The sequence below is a fragment of the Podarcis gaigeae genome (assembly GCF_964106915.1).
Source record: "Podarcis gaigeae genome assembly, chromosome: 16".
NCBI lineage: Eukaryota > Metazoa > Chordata > Lepidosauria > Squamata > Lacertidae > Podarcis > Podarcis gaigeae.
The window spans coordinates 20,060,337-20,083,189 of NC_139693.1; the positions used below are offsets into that span (position 1 = coordinate 20,060,337).

At 47.8% G+C, this 22,853-nt stretch overlaps 1 long non-coding RNA gene across 1 annotated transcript; it reads left to right on the forward strand.

Moving 5' to 3' along the window:
- The first annotated feature begins 3,417 nt into the window (after positions 1–3,417).
- LOC310834410 lies at positions 3,418–21,551 on the forward strand. The gene is made up of 2 exons (XR_014559245.1): positions 3,418–3,488; positions 20,095–21,551. It is a non-coding gene; the product is annotated as an uncharacterized lncRNA (long non-coding RNA).
- Positions 21,552–22,853: the final 1,302 nt, after the last annotated feature.

Genomic DNA, 22,853 nt, shown 5'->3' on the forward strand with positions numbered 1-22,853 from the left:
CCCCCCTGCAATGCAGGAATCTCAACTGAAGCATCCATGACAAATGGCCGTTCAACCTATGCTTAAGAACTGCCATATAGCATCTGACAACCATGTCTATGCTGCGCACACCATGACATATTATATGAAAACGCTTGCTCCGAGTACAGATGGTGAGGGGGAACCTCTAACCCTCGAGATGTTGCTGGTCTTCTATTATCCCTGACTATGGGCCATGCTGACTGGGGCTGATGGGATGGGGCCTGGAGTTCATCACTCTCTAGAGCAGGGGTCAGCAACCTTTTCCAACCTCAGACCATGTGGTGAGCTGGACTATTGGGGGGGGGGGGATGAACGAATTTCTATGCCCCACAAATAACCCAGAGATGCATTTTAAATAAAAGCAAGGTCGGTGGTTCGAATCCCCGTGACGGGGTGAGCTCCCGTTGCTCGGTCCCTGCTCCTGCCAACCTAGCAGTTCGAAAGCACGTCAAAATGCATGTAGATAAATAGGTACCACTATGGTGGGAAGGTAAATGGCATTTCCGTGCACAGGTAAATGGCATTTCCGTGCGGCTTAGTCATGCTGGCCACATGACCCGGAAGTTGTACGCCGGCTCCCTCGGCCAATAAAGCGAGATGAGCACCGCAACCCCAGAGTTGGCCACAACTGGACCTAATGGTCCAGTTTACCTTTACACATTCTACTCATGTAAAAACTCACTGATTCGTGGGCCAGATTGAGAAGGCGATTGGGCCGCATCCGGCCCACAGGCCTTAGGTTGCCTACCCCTGCTCTAGAGGGCTACAGGTTAACTATCCATAACCTATGGCTATTCCGCATCAGACCCCAAGAGATAATGAATCCTTGCCCTCTAATGTATTTCACCTTTTAAACCAACTCACAGCACTCTCCCCTGGGCTTTCTGCCCTTTTCTTCCTTTCTTCTCTCCCTCCCCCCCTTGCAAAAGTCATCCCCCACACACACACACATGCAATCTGCCAAGTTCTCACCTCTCCCTCACCCCAGCAGGTGAATTGCCCATTCAGGGAGACCATCCACAGCTATTAAAGGAACATTAACATTCACTTGTCAAATCTCTTTTCTCTAATTGGGCAACACTTTCAAGGCCAAACCATAGTGATAAGCCCATCAGGAGCAACCAGAACAGCAACCTCAGGTTCAGTATTAAATGGAGGATTTGCAGGAAGAGGGTTCATTTCACACATCAAAGGAAATGAAGGGCAACACAAAAAAACATGGTGTAGGCATGTGTTTTGTTAAATCTGAACAGGAGCCAAATAAGCAGGAGACACTGGGCCAGGAACACAGGCTCCCATAAAACATGTTCCCCGTACTATTCATCCCATAGGAGCATAGGAAGCTACCTTATACTGAATCAGTCCATTGGTCTGTCTAGCTCAGTACTGTCTACACTGACTGGCAGTGCCTCTCCAGCATACAGGCAGAGAACACTCTAGTCTGGAACCCTGAAGTTCTGAACGGAAACATTTTCGTCCAGTAATCTTGAAACTTCCTCCGTGGGGAGCTCTCCGTGGTACTGAACTTCATCAGACTGATTTCTGCTTTGCACTGGAACAGAGCTGCCTCATTCTAAGTCAGACCAAGGACACATTCAGTTTAATATTGTCTGTGCTGACTGGTAGCGGCTCACCAGGATCTCAAAGGCTCTCTGCCAGCCCTACCTGCAGATGCCAGGGATATGTTGTAAACTGCCCTGTGATCTTCGGATGAAGGCTGATATACAAATTTAATAAATAAAATTAATTAAAATTAGTAGCTTCTGCCTCCAATAACTGAGGTTCATAAGGGATATGAACTTCATCTGCAAGGCAACAGCACCCACCTGTTTTACAATCCACATTGATTCGGTGATTGGGAGATTCATCCATGTAGCTCACTACTGTACTGTACTGTAGTACTGTACTGTACTGTACTGTACTGTACTGTACTGTACTGTAGCTCACTACTGTACACCATGAGTGGTTAATCATCTATGGAGGTCTCTGCCCCAAGGCACTTACTATCATAAACTCAACACAGAGTTGAGAAGAAGTGTGGAGAAGTCTGAAGAAGTGCGCATGCACACAAAAGCTTATACCCAGAACAAGCTTAGTTGGTTTCTAAGGTGCTACTGGACAATTTTTTAATTTATTTCAACACACAGGAGACATATAAGAAAGGAATTTAAGGAGGCAGAATAAACAAAGGATGGATGCGCTTTTATTTTTCAGTTAACATGAAGTTAAGCTTAGTTAGGAATGGGAAAAATTGTGTGTGTGTAAGAGAGAGAGAGAGAGAGAGAGAAGGAAGGAAGGAAGGAAGGAAGGAAGGAAGGAAGGAAGGAAGGAAGGACTAACGAAAGTAGATAAGAGAAAGAAAGGCGAGGGGAAGGTGAAATTAGGAAAAGTTAGAGGAGGAAGGCAAAGCAAAGGAAGACAGAGGAAAACAGGGGTGCAAGCTTGGAAAAAAATATTGGTATGCCCAGGTAAGTCCCTCCCCACATAATCAATCACAGGATGGGGAGCACCCACACCGTTTGAATGGCAATGCAAATCAACTTTTTTTGGGGGGGCGCCCCTTAAATATTTTATTGACGGGGCGAAGGGACTTCGGCGCCCTAGAAGTTGGCTCCTATGGAGTTAAAAATGAGAGGAGCAACACAGACGTCCGTGAGAGGGAAAGAAAAACAAGGAAGGTGGAAAGAAGGTGTAAGAGCAGGAGGACAGGTAAGAGAAAGAAAAGGAAGGGGAAAGGGGATAGTTGAGAGAGAGTAGGAAGAAAGAAAAAAAGAAGGATGGCAGAGAGAGAGAGAGAGAGAGAGAGAGAGAGAGAGGAGACGGCTGCCCCGAAAGAGTTAAGCCTCCCTCGCTCGCTCCCTCCCTCCTCGGCCGCGTCTCTCCCTCGCCGCCGTCTTGCGGCCGCCCCGTCGGGGAGGATGATCTCAGCCAGCATGTGACGCCCGAGCGCGCCACGCTCCGCGCCAGACTGACAGCCGCGGCGGCAGCAGCCTCAACAGCAGCAGCGGGAAGAGCAGCAGCAGCAGCCTCGGCGGCGGCGCATCGGCTGGCGTGGCGACGCGTCTCGGGGCTGGCGAGCGGCGCTGGGCTGGGCGGCGAGGGCGGCGGAGGCGAGGGCGGCGGGGCGCCGGGCCTGGCCACCATGTGCCCGTCGTGCGCCTCCTCGCTGCCCGGCCGCCCTCCGGCCGCCGCCTGCTTCTGCGCGCAGAGCAGCCCGGGCCGGGCGCGCGTCTCCGGGGCGCAGCTCACGGCGGCGCGCCTGCGGGCCATCGGCGATGAGCTGCAAGCGCGGACGGCGGCCAGGAAGGCGGCGCGGGGCCGCCGGGCGTCCGCCGCCGCCGGCACCGGCCTGGCCACGTCCCTGGCGCTGCTGGCCGCCTTGGCCTGGCTGAGCCGCCGGGGGCGCGTGTAGGGCGGCGGAGCGACGGCGCCTCGACGGGCGGCCCGGCGAGTCAGCGGCACCGGCGGTAGGTGAGGGGCCCGGCGAGGCTCGTGGTGGCGGGGACGATCTTGGGGATCCAGGCAGCGGGAGGGGGAAATCTGGGGAGCTCGGTCCTGTTTCCAAGTGGGAAGCAGCTGCCAGCCCGTGTCGGCAGTACTGAGCTGGAGGGGCCATGGGTAGAAGGCAGCTGCTTCCCCTGTTCCTGTTTCATTCAGCTTATTACCCTGGAAGGCTGGAAGTTTGTTTTACTTTTTATGTGGAGAGCACCGCAGCCCAGTGGTTAGAGCATCTGCTTGGGCCCGAAGTTCAATCCCCAGCATCACCAGGTAGGGTTGGGAGAGACTCTGTGCCTGAAACATCTGCCAGTCAGTGTGGACAATGGTCTAACTTGGGGTAAGGCAATTCCCCATGTTTAATTCAGCCCTTTATCCAGAGCATTGAGGACTAGAAACTTTTTTTTTTTTGCCAAAAGCACCATAGCTCAGTGGTAGCACACCATCTGCTTTGCATGCCAAAGGATAAACCAGCTTGGCTTAAGGCAACGTCCTATGTTCCTCTAAGTCTAACCTTTCCTGGCACGATTGTAGAATTATTGGAGTAGGGTCCCCCAGCTGGAGCCACTTCCCATGTTATGAAATGAGTGGGGGTGCAAACACGGGGCAGGAGTCCACATCAGCGAGCCTAGTAGCACCTGGAAGACTCGCAAAGTTAATTGTGACACAAGCTTTCCTGAACGAGAGTCCATGGGGGATTCTAGCCCACGGAAGCTGGCGATGTGAAATGATTCTATGTTTTGTTAGTCTTTGAAGGTGCCACACAGGACTCTTTGTCTTCAAGAAGCTGGCAGGACTCTTCCCCTTTTGAAAACATAGCAATAAACATCTTCTGATGGTGATCTAAAGCCATGTTTCTTTTGCACTGGCTTCACCCACTCGGCATCCGACAGATGTTGTAGTACTACAACTCCCATCAGCGCTGCCCTGGTTGGTTGAAGGGTGCTGTAGCATATCTCATTTGTGGGGTAGTTCCCTGAGCTGCAAATGAGGAAGCTTCCTAGCTGGGATATTGTCTCTGCATCGAACATGTTAGGTGGTTTTCAGTTAGCGTTTCCACTTGGAAATAATGATACTGATCTACCTGGTAGGGTTGTTGTAAAGATTACAGCTAGAAAATGCACATTAAGCCTTTTGAGCCCTAGAAAGCGCTCGACAGGTGTTAAGTCAGATGGCGATGATGAGTTTCATCTATAACATGGCATGCTTGCATTGATGTGACCTGATATTAAATTCCTTTCTCCCCCTCCAATATAAAATGCACAAATAGTTTGTAGAAATCCTTGCCACGAGGCACGGAAAGGGCAATTGGTTTAAACGGCTTTTTTAAAATGTTTACATTAGGAGTGTTTGTTGATGGGTGGCTATGCAGATTTAATTAAGAAAGTGAATGGAAAGGGCCCTAGGAAAACATCCACAGAGGAAAAGACTTTGATTGGCTGCTGGCCACAGTGCCTATGTGGAGCCTCCACATTCAGCGGCACTCAACCTGTGAGTGTCAGTTGTTGGGTGGCTGGGAAACAGGAGCAGGAGACATGCATTCATATCTTGCTTGTGGCTTTTACTGTGGCAAAGAGGACCAGCCAGTTTGGCGGTCTGATCCCCTTTTCCATGTTGCATGTGCGCAGTGTCCAAACCTTTCCTGTAAACTTCACCAGAGCTGATGTGGCTTACAGACGAGACATGGGTAGATTGCCTTCGAAGAGAGATGTTGGACACAGAGCATCACCAGTGACAAGATACCTTTTGCGAGATCTGCTTTCTCGCCTCTGCTTCCTGCCCTTAAAGATAACAGGTGGGATCTTTAAGACAGAACTGGGGAGGAGGACCGTAGCTCAGTGGGTAGAGGGCATGCTTAGCGTGCCAAAGGTCCTGAGTTCAATCCCCGGCATCTCCACGTAGGGCTGGGAGAGATCCCTTGCCTGAAACCTTGGAGAGCTGCTGCCACTCAGTGCAGACCATGCTAAGCTCAATACACCAATGGCCTGATCTCATATAGAGTAACTTCCTAAGGTGCCAGCGGCAACTGACCAAGGAGGGTGCGGCGAGGGTGGCAGCTCCAGGATAGAGAAGTGAGGGTTTGCTGTCAGTAGCTGGCGTAGCTGGAAGCTTCTGACCCTAAGCCAGGGACCTGTTCCAGCCACCCTGCCTGCCAGCGGCTGCCCCATTTAATGTGCAAATTCCCAGTTGGCTCGGCCGGCCGAGTGGGAGGAAGCTTGGGTGAGAGGCGGATGCAGGACCCAAGTTCTCCCAGGCAGGTGTGTCTGTTGGCAGCCAGCGCCAAGCCTTGTGAGCTAAGACACATGCATGCCTAAGGGAGGGAAAGGGATGCACAATTGCGAAAGTTGAAGAGACAGACACACCGTAGCTTATTGGCAGAGCGCATCATTTGCATGCCGAAGGTCCTGGGTTCAACCTCTGACATCTCCAAGCAGAATCGGAGAGTTGCCAGGGACCCTGTCATCTAGTCCAACCCCCCTGCAACACAGGAATATGCAGCTGTCCCAAGTAGGACAGGGAGAGACTCCTGTATGAAATCTTGGGGAGCAATACAGAACTAGATGGGTCAAATGCCCTGACTCAGTAGAAGATATTCCTCTGTTTCTGGGGCTTGATGGAAGGGGCATAGTTCAGGAACAGTGCTCTGCAAAAGATCCTTAAATAATATCTCTATTGAGGATACTTCCAGCTGACCTGCTTACTGAGCACTCATCCTTATTTTTTTATTGATTGGTTCATTAATCACCTTCCACACCCACGTCTCAATATATAATGAAATGCAGCTAAAAACAGCAGCACAGAAAACAGCTCAGGACCAGGTTAATTGAGAGACCACCTTCTCCCTTATTTGTCTGCTAGGTCACTAAGGTCTGTGGGAGAATGTCTTGTGCAAGCCCCAAAGATCTTGGAAACACCTCCACTTTGCAGTAATTCATAGCAGGGCCTTCTCCGTGGCTGTCCCTTTTCCATAGAGCAGCATCGCAGTCGGGATGTAGCAGATGCTCCTGCTAGCTGCACTTTTCGGAATCAGTTTGAAGATGTTTCTTGCTCTGGCAGACTTATTATGTTTGTGGGGTGATCAAATGTTGTACTTATTGAACAGTCACTCTGATTTGTTTGTGGAAGGTTAGAGGTTAGTGGCAACAGAGCAAGAGTTATCCAGTGCCTTCTGGTCCATTTCCCCTTCACTTTCCTTACTGCAGAAAGTCTGATCTTTTGGGGAAATGGGTTTGTCGCCCCAGGCTTTACCGGGATGCAACTGAATCTCACATGGAAAACCTCCTCAAAGAGGATTGTGGATCAAGTGATAGGAAGGCCCTCTTGCATGAGATCTTAAAAGAGAGTTGGCAAGAAATCTGAGCTTGTGATGTGCCTAAACACTAATTCCATCAAAACTAGACAAAGCTCTGCTTGAATTGATTGGGGTTAGAATTTCACCCAAAGACTGCCAACCAGATATTTTCTTTCCTTTTTTAAAGAAAACACAAAACCTTAGAAAATACAAACCAATAACAGATCAGCATCCTGAGTGTAACAGTTTGAACACCTTACTCTAAACTGGAAACTCTTGCTGGAGGCAGGGATTTCTCTGACATCTTTGCTAAATGCTGAAAGACACAGCCTCTTTACCCTGGGCATTTGACAGGTGAGGTGTTGTGTTTTGCAGGACCTACCTCTTGGGCTGAAGTTCTGCACTCTTCCCTTCCCTTTGAAGCGGTTTTCTTTGTTCTGCAATGGTTCGATCTGCTTTTATAACTCTGTGCTGTACTGTTGCCACCTGCCCTGGGACCTTATGGTGAAGGGCGGATAAGAAATCCTATCAATAAAAATAAATAAAACCCTCTTTCTTCTTGATACGAGGGCAGAAACTGATTTAAAGCAGGAAATTGACAATTGGATTTCCCTAGAGGATGATTTTTCCCACTTTACTAGGAAGGGCTTTTTGGTTCCCTTTTTATTAGAGCAGCAGCATTAGGAGAGGGTGGGTGTTCACCCCTCTCCTCTCCTATCTCTCCCCCCAATCTAAATCGCCCACTCCCCTCTAAGCTACGATTAGTCCTGGTCCAGAACGATGGAGAGTGGAGAGGAAATATTTTCAGGGTGGAAGAATTCATCTCCCTTTTTTTGCTCTGAGGAACTGATACCAATTTAGGGAGTTGGGTGTGTTTTTGTTTGGGGGAGGTTAAATTAGATGGGGTGGGGAAGGTTAAATACTAACCTCCCTCACTGCTAGCCATAGCTGTCAACGTTTTCCTTTTTTTAAGGGAAATTCCCTTATTCCGAAAAGGATTCCTCGCAAGAAAAGGGAAAAGTTGACAGCTATGCTGCCAGCACTGTTGATCTGAGGAAGATCAGAGTCCTTTGCAGCTACTTTATCGTAAGAAAAATAAAGGCAGGTCATGGGCATTCTTGCATCAAGCCCAATTTAAGTCTCCAGCGTTGCAAAGCCTGTTCCTCTCTGTATGACCAGGAAGTCAACTTTAGTTGTTTTCTGAAAGGGTGCCCAGATGGATGTCCTGTTTGAATTGGTGGTAGAAATTTTGCTCAGTGGTAGATGTGTTGTGTGAATTTGGTTTTGGCTCCCATCATTTACACTTCCAGGAGGAAAACACCAAACGAAAAGCAGCCGTCCTTTGAAATCCACACCTCTGAATTTGGGGGTGCATGTCTCCAAACAGAGTCCAGGAAAAAAAATGCATCTGTTATGGTAAAGTGTGCCTGAAAATGCATACATTAGTGAAATGAATATACAAAGATACCGGTACATTGTATTTTGGAGGGAAATTGCTTGCAAAAAGAGTTCCTTTGAATCAGTATTGTACACAAAACATGTGTATATGAGGAGAAATATGCACCAAAATGCTGATGAATATTTGTGGGGGGGAAACTGATGTGGTAAATGGGAAAACGGGAAAACTGATGCAGAAAAATGGGAGAGGAAAAATTCAGATTGGAAGAATTAGATAAACTGCAATTGACATATATGCCCATCACCAGTGCATAGACCAAGTGGTTTGCACGCAGAAGGTCCTGATTTCATTCTCTTTCATTTCCAGTTTAAAAAAAGACCTTGGTGTGTTTCAGTAGACCACAAACATTGTCAACCAGATTACCTATCCTGGCCCTGGTTTAGCCCTTCTCTCGATATTTCTGCAAAACACAAGTGGCTTATTGTATAAAGTACTAATCTTCTGCTTGATAGCTACGGTCCGGTTAGCGGTAGCCGATTGCTATAAGGACTCCACGCAGTTCTCATTGTAAATCTGGTCTCTTGCCTAGCTGAAAAACTGAAAAGCAAATACTAATAAGGTTTGAAAGCAGGCGGGACAAATTTTCAGACAAGTGGGATCCTTTTTGCATTACATGGCCCATCACTGAGGTGTAATACAATTTCCACTTTCCCAAAAAATTGTTTTGGTTAGATTTGTTACTGAGGCATCAACTTCCCTGGTAAAAGCAGTCCCTGATGGTCAAGGCTGAAATGGATGTATTCTGTGTGCTTGCGAATTTTCCCTGCTAGCATGTAGCAGATTGCCGGGCTCTGCGTTGTTATGGTTATGCTAACATCCTTTCATGTCATTGTGTACGGTTTGACACTGCGATGTCATGGATTGATAAATAAAAATGTGTGAGAAAAGATCTTGGACAGCAAAACCCTGAAAGAGCTGCTCTGTCTGTCTTGAGATCGAGGAGAGCTGACATTCAGAGCTGACAGTTCCGGGCTCAGTGGTCTAAGTGGCCTGACTCAAGGCCAATTCATGTTAGGGATGTGGGTGGTGCTGTGGTCTAGATCACTGAGCCTCTTGGGCTTGCCGATCAGAAGATCAGCAGTTCAAATCCGCACAACTGGGTGAGCACCTGTTGCTCTGTCCCAGCTCCTGCCAACCTAGCAGTTCGAAAGCATGCCAGCACAAGTAGATAAATAGGTACCGCTGTGGCGGGATGACAAACGGCATTTCCGTGTGCTCTGGTTTCCATCACGGTGTCCCGTTGTGCCAGAGGTTTAGTCCTGCTGGCCACATGACCCGGAAAGCTGTCTGTGGACAAACGCTGGCTCCCTCAGCCTAAAAGCAAGATGAGCACTGCAACCCCATAGTCGCCTTTGACTGGACCTAACTGTCCAGGGGTCCTTGACCTTTACCTTTTAGTGTAATAACCCCCAAAGCTATTGAAGGCTAAGCTGCCCGTGCTGTGTGGAAGTGCCTGTGGATATCGCTGGGCAGCAGGCATGCCATCCTCTTATCAGATCATTCCTCCTCCTAAATGTCTGCTTGGATGGTGGTTTTGAACCTTTTCCAGCTCTTTCTGTCTCTCTCTTGGATCCACCTTGATCCAAGCATCTCCCCCTGCTCTCCCTTTTTTGGGGGGTACGATGCATGATCAGGAACGGGAAAGTTCTCTGGGGATAAAGGCCACAACACAGGATCTCCATCATGCCTTCCTTGTCAAAAGGCATCATGGCAGCAAAGAATGGACCGCATCTCATTAAGCAGACTTTTCCCAAAGTGCACGCTTCAATTAATTTGCGGCACGTTAAAGGAGTTAACGAGTCTGTTGCTTTTGCCAGGGTGCGGTGCAGGGAACGATAAGCGCACTGCAGTGTCAAGGCAGCAGAATCAGGTTTGTTATGTATTTGCACCTAGTCGTCAAAGACTATCGGAAGCAAAAAGGTTGGCAGTGTGAATGTCCTCCGAGGTAACCTCAGGCTGAGTTAGCCCGGGTTCACTTCAGGGGCGGTAGCTCAGTGGAACGGCATCTGCTTTGCATGCAGAAAGTCCTTGGTTCGATCCCCAGCATCTCCAGGTAGGGCTGGCAGAGAATCCTATCTGAAACCCTGGAGAGCCGCTGCCAGCTGGGGTAGGCAATACTGAGCTAGGTGGACTGAGGCTCTGTATTTGTTGTTGCTTAGTCATTTAGTCATGTCCGACTCTTCGTGACCCCATGGACCAGAGCACGCCAGGCACTCCTGTCTTCCACTGCCTCCCGCAGTTTGGTCAAACTCATGCTGGTAGCTTCAAGAACACTGTCCAACCATCTCGTCCTCTGTCGTCCTCTTCTCTTTGTGCCCTCCATCTTTCCCAACATCAGGGTCTTTTCCAGGGAGTCTTCTCTTCTCATGAGGTGGCCAAAGTTTTGGAGCCTCAACTTCAGGATCTGTCCTTCCAGAGAGCGCTCAGGGCTGATTTCCTTCAGAATGGAGAGGTTTGATCTTCTTGCAGTCCAGGGGACTCTCAAGAGTCTCCTCCAGCACCATAATTCAAAAGCATCAATTCTTCGGCGATCAGCCTTTTTTAGGGTCCAGCTCTCACTTCCATACATTACTACTGGGAAAACCATAGCTTTAACTATACGGACCTTTGTCAGCAAGGTGGTGTCTCTGCTTTTTAAGATGCTGTCTAGGTTTGTCATCGCTTTTCTCCCAAGAAGCAGGCGTCTTTTAATTTTGTGACTGCTGTCACCATCTGCAGTGATCATGGAGCCCAAGAAAGTAAAATCTCTCAGTGCCTCCATTTCTTCCCCTTCTATTTGCCAGGAGGTGATGGGACCAGTGGCCATGATCTTCGTTTTTTTGATGTTGAGCTTCAGACCATATTTTGCGCTCTCCTCTTTCACCCTCATTAAGAGGTTCTTGAATTCCTGTGTCATCTGCATATCTGAGGTTGCTGATATTTCTTCTGGCAATCTTAATTCCAGTTTGGGATTCATCCAGTCCAGCCTTTCGCATAATGAAGGATTAGGCAGCTTCCAAACCACCTACCACATCAGCAAACGCCAAATGCCCTGATTTTTCTTTGCATCACGCCTCTTTAAAAAGGAATAAATGTTCTCCTCTTAACGAATATTGAAATAAGGCAAATGAGAGACAAATGAGAGACATAAAATGACGTCAAACCTAAATGAATGAAGGCATGAAATAAAACTCTACACCCCCAAATCTTCCCGACAAGGCTCAGCAGTCTCTCATAAGAGTTATCTGCTTTCATCCGGACAGCAGAATTGGGCGGGTGGTGGGGCTGGAGGGAGCAGGAGGGAGCCTGTGTGATCCTTTATATTAATAACCTTCTGTGCCTGCCCAGGGAAGCATTTTTTTAAAAACATGATTTCATGAGTATCTTTGAGGCTCTGTCACATGCACAAACCAAATGGGCCCTGCAACAAAATGTTGCCGCATAGACTTGCTTCCTTGCAAGACGGTCAATGTTCACAGTTCTTAGCAGTTTGCTAAGGGTCCTGAGAGTTGTGAGAAGACCTCTTTCTGCTCTCAGAGCTACAATTCCCAGAGTGGTTTAACAATTAATTCTTCTTACTGGGGAACTCTAGGAATTGCAGCTCTGGGGGGAGACTAGAGTGTTATCCTAGCACCTCTCAGCAGCACCTTTAACAAACTACAGTGGTACCTCTGGTTATGAACTTAATTCGTTCCAGAGGTCCATTCTTAATCTGAAACCGTTCTTAACCTGAGGTAACACTTTAGCTAATGGGGCCTCCCGCTGCCGCCACACCGCCGGCACACAATTTCTGTTCTCATCCTGAGGTAAAGTTCTTAACCCGAGGTACTACTTCCGGGTTAGCAGAGTCTGTAACCCAAAGTGTTTGTAACCCGAGGTACCACTGTACACTTCCCAGATTCCTTTGGGGAAAACCACGATGGTTTAAAGTTGTATTGTACTGCTTTAAGTGCATAGTGCAGATGCGGCCTTAGAAGGAATGATGCTCACCTGTTTGACCGCTTCAGTCTGCAGAATTAGCCTTTTACAAGTGCCACGTAATGTTTCTTCTGCCCTTGCAAGAAATAGCTCCTTCGGTGTGGTGGCACCTGCTCGTTGGAACTCCCTGCCCATTGACATTATTAAACAGGTGCCTTTGCTGTATTGTTTTTGGTGCCTGCCAAAACCTTTCTTCTTCCTTTTATCCTAGCGTGTGATTGCAAATGTGCAATTATTAACGCGCAATTTCATCATGCATAATTGTTTCAAAACGACCAATTTTATTTATGTTTTGGATAACACGTCAACTGGTTTTTAATGCTTTGCTTTCATTCATATGGTTTAAATGAACGGGGTTTTTTAAATTGTTCATGGTAAGCTTAAGAGGCTGAGTAAGCAGTACATACCTTTTGCTAAGTAAGAAATAAATAAAATAGAATAAATTCAGCTTATATGAGAAAGAATGTAGGAAAAGGGCATTTCCCCCACCCTCCCCACTGTAGAAAACACACACTATAGCTAAGTTAGTCATGGCTGCCTGTCCGAAAACAGGCTGGGAAGCAAGGCAGGTAATAATAAGAATGATAATAATTTTATTATTTATACTCCGCCCATCGGAGACTGGTGTATAAATGAAGAGACACTCTGGCAGAGAGACTAGGCTTTATACTGTATTTACTTGAATATAATGCACACCTTTTTTGGCAAATAACATCATGAAAATTAGGGTGCACATTAGATGGGATGGCACCAGCAAATACTTTTTTTTAGTTTCAAGGTTTTGAAAATTGAGGTGTGCATTAGATTCAATGGCGCATTAGATTCACGTAAATACGGTATTATAGGAGCAGGTGGAACCCCATTGTCCCTTTGTGTCACCTGATCCCTATTTCACCGGTAGCTCTGGCGCCTCTTGCTGGTCACCAAAAGCATCAATGTCAATGGGATGAAAATTTTGGGAGCCATTATTCCAAGATGGTGTTGCTCTTCTTCCTTACATGCTGGTGGTTATGTGGCTGCTTTCTCCTCCTGGAAGTATTCCCTGGGCGCCACGCAGCAGTTACAACTCAGAGTGATAAATACTGTGTGGTGTTTGTCTGCCTGCGCGATCCCTGCAGGATCGAGGAACACAGGTGGCACGCCATCAGTCCTGTAATTACTATATTATTTATTTATCCCTACAGCTAATTAAGTATATTAGACTTAATGTAAGTTCCAGAACCTTGTCCTGAACGCTGGGGGATCGGTCCTGGAACATGCGGAATAATTGCACACGCCGCACGCAGACAAAGCTTTCTTGCACTGAGTCAGAACGCTCCCTTTAGGTGGCCCAAGAAGTATCTGTTCTAAGCTGTCAGCTCAAAAATTAGGGTGGAGGTGATGAACTGTTGGGGGGCTCAAGGGCCACACTCCCTATGCCAGGGGTCCCCAAACTAAAGTCTGCAGGCCAGATAAGGCCCGAGGGACTCGTTTATCCGGCCCGTGGCGACCCCTGCTGCCACCACCCGCTCTTACCAGTGCTGCGCAGCTGCCGACTTCCAGGTTGGAGGAGCACCGGAAACAGCTTGTGTGCATGCACAAGCATTATTTGCGCATGCGCAAGCGTTATCTCTGGCGCACTTCTGGGTCATAGGAGGCCCATGCACATGTGCACAAGCTATTTCTGGTGCTCCTCCGACCCGGAAGTGCGCCGGAAATAGCGTGTGTGCATGCATATGGGCACGCGCTCCCCCACCCTCCAGCCCACCGTGCGATCGGCGCTGGAGACACTGGCCCCAAGGCGCAGTAAGTTTGCTGACCTCTGCCCTATGCTCTCCCTCCATGTTTGGAAGCAGCAATGCTTCTGAATGCCAGTTGCTGGAAACCACAGGAGAGAAAGAGCTCTTGCGCTTGGGTCCTGCTTGCAGGTTTCAAACGGGAATCTGCTTGGCCACCCTGAGAGCAGGATGCAGGATTAGACCATTAGACCAGAGCTTTCCAAACTGTGCGTCGCGACACTTTAGTTACGCACCTGCAGTGTTTAGGTGTGTCACACGAACGCTCAAAGGAGTTAGTTTAACTTCTGGTTAAATGGAGCTTAAACAGAGCAATGGATAAATTTTTGAAACAACAAATAACAGCTTTGCCCAAGGCATGATGGATTAACAGCAACAACCAGGGGAAAGAAAGACATAACATCTTACAAGGACAGGAAGAAACAACATGGACAGAATAATTGCCACACACAGGGAGAACGAGGATATAGTTTGAGTTCCTCACTTGTGGTTTTATAAATCATTTAATGTGTCAACACGGATAGAAGTTATTAATATTGCAGTTTTGTATAAGGGATTATTATTATGACCGGAATGTAATGGAAATTAATAAGATTTTGGAACACAGAAGTAAAGCAAATAATCAAGCCATCAATTCTAGCACAAAGTTATATAATTTGATATTTGAACTACTGGTATTAATAATCGTATTATAAATTGGTATTATTATAATGAGGCTACTATTGGATTGCAATTGAAAACTAGTAAGAATTATTATCAGAGAGAGAGAGATAAAAGTTTAACCTCTGGTTTGCTAGTAAAACTCAATTACTGCATCACAAAATGATGCATGTTTAAAAAAGCATGTCACCAACATGAAAAGTTTGGAAAGCTCTGCAATAGACTGATCCCACATGGTCTTACTGTGTTCTTATACTCAATGACCAGGGATGATGGGAGTTGTAGGCCAAAACACCTGGAAAGCACCAAGTTGGGGAAAGCTGGCATAGATGATGGGCCAGTGGTCCGACTCAAGATGGCGGTTTCCTCTCTTCCTAAAACAGGGCCTGAACATTAGAGGCTGATTTCAGGCTTCCAGCTATAACGATGAAAACATTTCAGGATTTCCAACTGGTTCAGAAATTTAGGAATATTTCTTTCTCCTGCACTTGATTTGGGGGAGTGACCAACGAGGTTTTATTGCAATCAAGTGGCGTATAAATTTTGTTAAGTAAAAATAAATTAAAGGGGAAAGTCTTCAGGCAGTACATAATTAACCTAGAAAATTGATTTGCTGCCCGCAGAGCTCTCCAGGTTATTTTTGCTGCAAGCAGGAGTTTGATACTGTAAAACTTGGATCTGGCCAGGGACTTGGGGCTAGATAATGTGCATTACATGGGAGATTTGTGATTCCTCTGTGAGAGGGAACGTAGGGCAAACAGCGCAGTGGGTGGATTTTGACTGAGGAAGAAAAAGCAAGTACAGAACAGATAAACACTCAAGTTCTGTGAACGAAATTTATTGTTTTGTTCTTTATTTGCTGCATTTATATCCTACTTTTCCTCCAAGGAGCGCCAAGTGGCATATACAGTTCTCCTCCATCCCATTTTACAACTCACAACAACGTGAGGTGGGTTAGGCTGAGAGGCAGCAACTGATCCGAGGCCACCCAGCAAGCTTCGTGGCTGAGCAGTGATTCGAACCCTGATCTCCCAGGTCCTAGTCCAGAGGTCAGCAGACTTTTTCAGCAGGGGGCTGGTCCACTGTCCCTCAGACCTTGGGGGGGCTGGACTATGTTTTTTTGGGGGGGAAATGAACAAATTCCTATGCCCCACAAATAACCCAGAGATGCATTTTAAATAAAAGGATGCATTCTACTCATGTAAAAACACACTGATTCCTGGACTGTCTGCGGGCTGGATTTAGAAGATGATTGGGCCGGATCTGGCCCCCAGGCCTCAGTTTGCCTACTCATGTCCTAGTCCAACACTCGTAACTAGTACAGTGGTACCTTGGGTTAAGAACTTAATTTGTTCTGGAGGTCCGTTCTTAACCTGAAACTGTTCTTAACCTGAGGTACCACTTTAGCTAAGGGGGCCTCCCGCTGCCACCGTGCCGCCACCGCCCGATTTCTGTTCTCATCCTGAAGCAAAGTTCTTAACCCGAAGTACTATTTCTGGGTTAGCCGAGTCTGCAACCTTAAGCGCCTGTAACCTGAAGCATCTGTAACCAGAACTACCACTGTACACAACCACTGGCCACCTTCAACTGGGATTTCAGCCTTTAAGAGAAGTTGGATTGTCTCATGTGCAGCTTGCTTCACAGATGGGACGAGAGAAGATCACTGAGCCTTCAAGCTCAATGGCACTCTATCTTGGAAAGCGGGCGATGGGGGCAGTGGAGCGCTTGAGTTAAGGGGGCTAATGGCTGGCTCCATTCCTTTTCGTGATGTTTTGGACCAGCGGTTCCCTAATGTTCCACTTCCCCCGACCTTCCCCATGGACCATTTGGGAACGTCTGTATTAGACCCCTTAGCTGCTGTTGTGTGCTATAGCGATGGGAGGGAGCTTAGTTAAGTCAGGTGCTACCTCTGAGTCAGGGAACAATGGCTGTTTTGATTAGGGATAGCCAAGGCCACGTCCTCCCACTGCTGCAGACTACAACTCCCATCATCCCTGATCATTAGCTGTGCTGGCAAAGGCTGATGGGAGTTGTAGTCCACGATAACAAGAAGGCACCAAGTAATGAAGAGGGGGATAAAACTACATGGCAGCATTCTCGCTTATTGAACTGTCTTGCAAGGATCCCACCACCTCCATATAGGAGGGAGGCTGCTTTCAGGAACAATTCAGACCACTTTTGTAGGTGCTGAAGGTGCTTGGGAGGGGGGTCCGAGCCAGAAGAGATTGTGCCGTCTCTTGGCGGCTGTACGGGGAGAGATCGAAGCCGTCCAAACTCTTCTGGGTGAAGTTCCAAGGCTGGGGCACAGATGCGAATGAAACCGTATGGTGGGATAATTAACTAGACAGCTCGTGCAGCCCAGAGCCCGCCCGCCCACCGCACCTCACCAGCTGTGTTAATTTATATCATTTCTTCCGCCTTGGACTTATTATTGCATCTTTGCAATCCGTCTCTGTCTCGCTTTGTTTCGGTTGATGGGCAGCTCGTGTTCGCTTTGAAGGTCACAGCTAAAACAGCACATGTGGCACGTGTAACAGAGCCAGTTCTGTCAATTGAAGTGGTCAAGAAGGCATAGATCTGGTTAGGCCAGAGTTGCAAAAACTTGGGTCTCTAACTGTTTTTGGACTACAGTTCCCATCATCCCTGACCACTGGTCCCACTAGCTAGGAATGATGGGAGATGTAGTCCAAAAACAGCTGGAGAGCGAACCTGGGTTAGGCGATCTCGCAGGTATGGCTAGCCACCTCCACAAATTTCAGTGGGTCTACTCTGAGCATGATTCCACGCAGGATGCACCCCTCTGTGTCGCTGGGACTCTTTCATCTCTGATTTTGAAAGGAAGTTGGGTGTAGTTGAGGAACCAGGCCTCCGCGGATTGCAGCTGTTAAATATGCAATCTGACATCACCTTGAAAGGCCCAGCCAGCCTGTCTTATGCCAGCCTGGCGCCGGCTGCCTTTTGCTCTACCAGCCTAGACGTGGCACAGTGTGTTAAATTAAAGCCCTGCTTCTCCCTGCCAGCCCCACTGCCAGCTTGGTCCACCGCCATCAGCGCTGCCAAACCTTTTCCCCGCTGTCAGCTGCTGGGGCCGACGTGGGGCCGCACAGTCAACGTTTTCAGCAGAGTTAATTATCTGCATTCGGAATTGGACTGATAAGATTTCCGGAGGCATCTCGTGCTGGGCAGTGCAGAAGTCCAAAAAAACCACCCAACCCCGAAACCAGGCAAAGGCTGGAGGCATCGCCTTCGCTATGGGGCTTGGCCAGCTGACTCAGCAGTGAGCAATGTTTTAACATGATAAATAGGAAGCTCGCGGGATTTCTCTCTCGTGCTCCTGCTTTCGGGTCAGCTGCTGGTGCCGCGAAGACAGGTTTGCTCCTCCTGGGTTGCAAGTATTGGGTTAACTAGGAGGGGCTGTTGTTGTTGTTGTTGTTGTTGTTGTTAATACCCCAGCCATCTGGCTGGGTTTCCCCAGCACATATAGAAACATAATAAAATGCCAAACATTTATAACTTCCCACTACAGAGCTGCCTTTAGATGTCTTCTAAAAGTTGTATAGTTCTTTATTTCCTTGGCATCTGGTGGGAGGGCGCCACCACCGAGAAGGCCCTCTTCCTGGTTCCCTGTAACTTCATTTCCTGCAGCGAGGAAATTTCAGTTTCTCTGCTTCTCATTTCCCGCCCAGTCTTAAGTTCAGTTTTCCACATTTCCCCATCATTTTGCAATTCCCTCCTCCCCCAACGTCCTCGTGAAAACCTGCCAGGATTTTAGTACAAATTTCTCCTGACATCCATGCCTTTGTATGCAACTTTGCCTAATAAACGCATTTTTCGCGGAGCAGTTTCTCCCAACGTAATGCATTTTCCAGTGCGAACTGAATCGGATTCCTCCTCCGTCCCTAGAGGAGATACATGGCTTTCAAGAAACCATCAGGCTGCCTGGTGCTTTTTTGTACAGGGCCTTTAAATCCTGTGCTTTGACCCCCTTGGCGAAACCCCTGCTTAGTGCGTAATCCCTAACTGCAAGTTTCTTCCTGTTAAATTCTGAGAGATAGCAAGGCTTTGGCTGGATGCAGGAGCCGCAAATGGGACCAGAGCTTGGCTGCCAGCATGTCTCATTAGTGAGTCAAATCCTGGCAATGGAGGCTCCAGTTAATGGCGATGCAGAGCCTAAGATTGCCAAATCCGTTTATTAGAATGGAGGGGTGTGTGTGTGTGTGTGTATGTGTGTGGTCATGTTGACTGATGAGGCTGAGGAGAGATTGATACTGTACACTGGGGTCTGCAGGAGCATTCCTGGATGATGTGCAGCTGATCAATAGAATATTATATTGCAAATCGCTTCAGTATCCCTTGTGGGAAGCAATCTGTAAAATGACATAATTATGATAAGTAATGATAATAGGAATATAGGCACATAGGGAGCGGCTTAAACCAAGTCCCACCAACTTGTCCAGTTAGCTTAGTATTGTCCACACTCTCTCACAGCTGCTCTCCAGGATTTTGGGCAGGAGTCTCTTCCAGCCCTACCTAGGGATCAGTGGGCTAGGAGGCGCAAATTACTTGCCTTGCCCAGGGTGCTGACAACCCACGCTACGCCACTGCTAGGGATTGAACCCGCAGCCTTCTGCATGATGCAAGGAAGATGCTCTGCTATTGAGATGCCACCCTTAACTGGGTCTGAGCTAAATTGCATGGTTATATATTTTTATATTGATGGGCGGCACTGGAGCTTACTGGGCGGCCTTGGGCTAGTCATTGTCTTTCAGCCCAGCCCACCTCACAAGGTTGTTGTGAGGATCCAACGGAAGGGGAGGGGGGGAAACACTATGTGTTGTTTCATAAGTTGACTTCCCACCCTCACCACCACAGTGTCTTACTCAAACCTTTTCTCTTGCATTATATCTTTATCCATATTACAATGATTCTGCCATTTTTCTTCCACTGCTTTTATCTCGAATCCTGCCCGCAACTTCATTTGACTGTAATTTTTTTTTAATAGGCCTCCATTCTTCTATAAAAGGTTCATCATTCTGATCTCTTAATTTTGCTGTCAGCTTTGCCATTTCTGCATAGTCCACCACTTTCAAATGCTACTCCTCTTTTGTTGGAGCCTCCTCTTTTTCCCATTTCTGTGCATGTAATCTTCTACCTGCCGTTGTCACGTACATAAAGAGTTTAGCCATCTTCTTTGGAACATCCGTTCCTATAATGCCTGTAAGAAAAGCTTCTGGTCTTTGGGGGGTAGCCCATTGAAACATTTTCTTCATTTCGTTGCATATCAGTTCCCAAAAGCCTTTAGCTTTTTTTATTGCATGTCCACCACATGTGGAGGAATGACCCATCCAATGTAACAATCCATTTCAAGCAATGCCTTCCCTCCTCCTTTACACGTGTCTCTCTTTCTCTGTCCCTCTCCCCCAATCCTTTCGTAGGCTATGAAGGAAGATCTGGGTGCTTGGGAAGTTCCCCCATTCCTGCAGGATTGCAGTCCTTGAGCAGCGGATGCAGAAAGCGAGGCGGAAGAGGAAAGCTGCTGTGCGGTCCGGCGGCGAAACCGGCAGGCGTGCGCATGAAACGCACTTTTGTACAGAAGATGAAGCAGATGAAGATGATGAGGAAGAAGAATGTAACCCTTCCGTGTGCAGACACGGGCAGCCCCTGCATGCCTTGTACAGCTGAGGTCTGAGTGGTGTGTGAGTCACCCGCTTTAGCGACCCCCATCCCCTTGTGGGCCACTTTCGGCTACGGGATGCGGCTGTCCGTTTTCCAGTGGCAGAGTGGCACTGCCCTGAGTTTGGCATAACCGGAAGCCACTCTGGCCTGCTGCTGCTGGGCACCGGCCCGTCGATAGGGATGTGGGTCTTTTTAGCAGCCCCTGCCGAGATGCAGCCTGCGTGGGTGTATATCTATCTCTATATCTCTCTACATATGGGTGGGGGGTGTACATACCTCTGTCTACAAGGTCTAGGCAGGAGGGGCAAAATAAGACTTCTCTGTACCTTTAGTTTGCTGGTGCTACCAATTAAGGTTTTCCTGGAGGGGAGCTGCCTCCATGGTGCTATCTTGTGGTTGTTTTTCAAGCGAGCAAACGATCGTATCGTGTGGAACCAGGCGATGTGTATTTTTTTTTAAGGTTGTTCATATTTATAGGAAAGGAAGGAGGGGGTGCTCTGTTTATTACGTCCGTCCTTCCAGACCAGTTTGATAGCTTTAATCAAGCCTGTCCTCTGTGCTCAGTACAGATTTTCAAAGGTGCTGTTTGAAGATGACATCGTTACCCACTTCATATTCTGTTGAACTACCAGGCCCACCCAGCCCTGCGGATGTCCTTTTTTAAATTGTCCACTGGAATCACAGCGGTTATATGCGATTCTACTTTTAATACACTTTGTATCCGCAAAAGTTTTGGGTCGGACACACTGCTTCATTTCCAATCAGTGCACGACCCATAACTTCCTGCTGAAATCATGTCACCTTGTTTATACCACAGATGATATCCAGTTATTTTTATTTTTCGTCCTGCTTTTGTTGCGCTGCAGAGCAAGAGGGCCCCCTCCAGATGGCAATAATGCAGTAACGTTGGGGGGTCATCGCAAAACAACTGGTAAAATGGACTGAACAGCCCAGTATAGATCCATGACTAATGCACTATTAGTGCGTCAGTGGCATGTTGCAGAATACACCTGAGCAACGACCCACAATTTTGGAGGGTGGGGTTTTTGGGTAGTACTTGCAGCGAAACAATGTACACAAACACACAGCATTCTCTTGTTCATTGCATTCTTACCGAGAAGGAAGGGCCTCCACTTTTGTAACTGAATGGACAGAGATGTCCACAATGCACATTTAAAGTGCTCCTGTATCACTTTAACAGTCACGGGCTTCCCCCCCCCCCCAAAAAAAAATCCTGGGAACCGTAGTTTGTTAAGGGTGCTGGGAATTGTAGCTCCATGGGGGGGTCTCCTAACAACTTTCAGTGCTCTTAGCAATCTACAGTTCCCAGGGTTCTTTGAATGGGGTGGTGGTGGTTAAAAGTGGCATAAGAGTGTTTTAAAACGTATGGGGTGGACTTTTGGATGCAAAAGAAAAGAGGGAAGGGGGGGGGGTTGGTTCACCCAGAGAATGCGGCTTGCTTTCCCCTCAGTCAGAATGACCTACGTGGGGGGGGGGGGGATCACCATAAATAAATCATAGCAATGATATGCATGGATCTGGCGAAGGGCAGGGAAGGTACTGTTTAACCAAGGTAATAATTTTGAGAAGGGAGGGGGCACAGTCAGACCATACATTTAAAGCACTATGATACTACTTTAAACAAGTGTGGCTTCCCCCAAATAATCTTGGGAGCTGTAGTTTGTTAAGGGGGCTGAGAGTTGTTAGGAGACCCCCCCTTCCGTTCCCTTCACAGGACTACAATTCCCAGATTGTGGTTTCACAATCAATCCCTTTTCCCGGGGGTTTCTGGGAATTGTAACTTTGGGAGCGGAATGGGGGAGGGGATGATCTCCCAACAACTTTCAGCACCCTTAACAAACTACAGTCCCCAGGATCCTTTGGGGGGAAGTGTTGAAAGTTGAACCACAGCGCTTTGAATGGATGTAGCCAGAGAGAGACTGCTGCAGTTGTTTTCTGTGCAAAAGGCTTGCTCTTTTCCTTCCCTTAGACTTCATTTTCTAAGGGATGCAGCTGTTCAGATATGCCAGAAATTAGAAGTGATACCCAAGGATGCTAAAAGAAGCCTCCAGACCTCCAGATGTTTGCTGCTGGATGGGTAATTTCAGTACCATCCCACCCTTTATCGTCTATTTATTTGGAATTTCGCAGTCAAACTCTGCTTTTCCAGTTAGAGGAAAGCAGCATGCAGATGACACAAATCCCCAGTTTACGGTCACTCTAAAGGCTGGAGTTGATTCTGTTACACGGGGTTTACGATCTCAGTTTCGGGAACTGTGTTTGGTGCAGCAGAGCTTTGAAGTATTGTGTCAGGAGTGCCTCTGAGTATATACAGAGTGCCTTTCCTCCTCTGCTGCCAACTCCTTGCAACTACAGCCAGCCTCTATATTACTGGAGTGGGGAAGTCCAAGCATGGTTGAGTCTTTATGCCTCTGTGTTGTGTTGTACAGCGGGCAGGGGGATTAAAGGAATTAACTTCCACAATAATAACACAGAGAAAATTGGGAGATGGGTGTGG